Genomic DNA, 1913 nt, shown 5'->3' with positions numbered 1-1913 from the left:
AGCTCACTGCAACCTCCACCTCCCGGGTTCAAGTGATTCTCCTGCCTCAGCCTCCCAAGTTGCTGAGACTACAGTTTTGTTTTGTTGTTGTTGTTGTTGTTGTTGTTGTTTTGTATTTTAGTAGAGATGGGGTTTCACAATGTTGGCCAGGATGGTCTCCATCTCCTGACCTGATGACCCGCCCTCCTAGGCCTCCCAAAGTGCTGGGATTACAGGTGTAAGCCACCGCGCCCGGCCTGGATTGATCTTTTAAAACCAAGTGTCTGAAAGTGCCTTTTAAAGTTCAAAATGGCGCACTGAAAATAACTTGTCTCTCCTCTCTCCTAAGTCCACAATACAATTATAGCAAATGCAAATGCTGATAGACAAAGCAGCCTCTCAAATTTACCTCACAAATTTGCGTGTGATCCTTGTGCAGGGGCCGTGCTAATCTTCTCTGTATCGTTCCAATTTTGGTATATGTGCTGCCAAAGCAAGCACAGGATATTTTTTAAAAGATATTCATAAATTCTAGGCTGAAGTTCCAAGTCATATTGGAACACTGATGGATCGAGGAATATGTGAGCCTATCATTCAGATTAAATGTGTACATGTGAACAGTCTATGATGGAGAAAAGTCCTTATCCCAGGGAGCTACCTGGCTCAAAGACAGCAATACCACGCAAGGTGGGAGTACAAAGAACAACTAAAAACAGAGTTAATTGAAAGTCTGTCTAATGAAATATGCTAGTCAGATGTCCCACACCAACCTCACTGCTAGCCTCTTGCTTATCTCATTGAACACTAAGCCTAAGCAGCCCAGCATTATACTTTCAGGAATCCAAATTAGTACTCTTATTGAATCTTAATTAATTGCACAGGGAGAACTAAGGTTTTGTAGTTTCTGGAATGGCTTCCCCTGCCAAAGGACGGCGCTCTCCTCATTTTAGCACTCAAAGAGTGATCTCCTCATCTGCTCACCCTAACTGTGATAAGCACTGTCTCCACATTGGTTCCCAATCCTAGTCCTACTCGTGGGAGAGACCTAGTAGAAAAATGGATGTATACAACAGAGAAAAATGGCAAGTCACCAGTCTTCCATTCTTAAATATAAGTGAACTAAGAACCACTACATATGTGAAGCATAGAAAACCAAGACAACCAAAAAATAGCTGACCAATGAAGAAACAAATGTAAAGCAAAAATTATAAAAAAACTTTAAGAACAACATTCTACTGTATTTTGAGGAATTTGAAAAATTGATACATCCATTAAGGAAGAAAAAGAGGGTCTGAAAAATAAATAAAAGGAAATGTAAATTACACATACAATATAAACATATTACTACCTTCCTGGAACGGCTATGATTTAGTACAATAATCCAAAGAAAATTTTCATTTTCTATTTGAATTAAGAGTTTTCACTCCCTTTCCAGTAAATATTTTAACATAAGTTCTAATAAGAAGCATAATCCACACATTTTAAATATTATGTCTTTTAATTCTTAAAAGAAGGTAAATATCAGCAATAAAGACATCACTAACCAAAACAAGAAAAAGTAGTCAAAACATATAGATTTCACATAAACAAATGTATAATCAGTTGCTGACTGTTTTGCTTACACATGCTTAATAAATGCACCAGTCACTGTGCACTTTGGCACAAGAATTAGGAGCCAGATTTGTGTATTAGCAAAATAAAATAAAACAGAAGCTTAATTTTTTGTTTCATTTCATAACACTATAAAAGAAAGAAAAGAAAAATTGTAAATGTGTAATCCACATGAATGATTCACAAACTGTCACAAGTAATTGACAAACTGCTAGTTGTTTTCTTATATATTAGTATTACTTTTCTGAAACAAATAAAATTTCTATCAAATACATGTATATTATGAAACATTTCCAGCTATAGGAAATTAATGTTATCTCCTT

At 36.1% G+C, this 1913-nt stretch overlaps 1 pseudogene; it reads right to left on the bottom strand.

The window, feature by feature from the left end:
* Nucleotides 1–380: 380 nt before the first annotated feature.
* On the bottom strand, nucleotides 381–480 carry LOC112132802 (U6 spliceosomal RNA; annotated as a pseudogene).
* Between the last annotated feature and the right edge of the window lie 1433 nt (nucleotides 481–1913).

This window comes from Pongo abelii, chromosome 2 (genome assembly GCF_028885655.2).
Source record: "Pongo abelii isolate AG06213 chromosome 2, NHGRI_mPonAbe1-v2.0_pri, whole genome shotgun sequence".
NCBI classification, from domain to species: domain Eukaryota; kingdom Metazoa; phylum Chordata; class Mammalia; order Primates; family Hominidae; genus Pongo; species Pongo abelii.
This window is presented reverse-complemented; position numbering and strand designations above follow the sequence as displayed.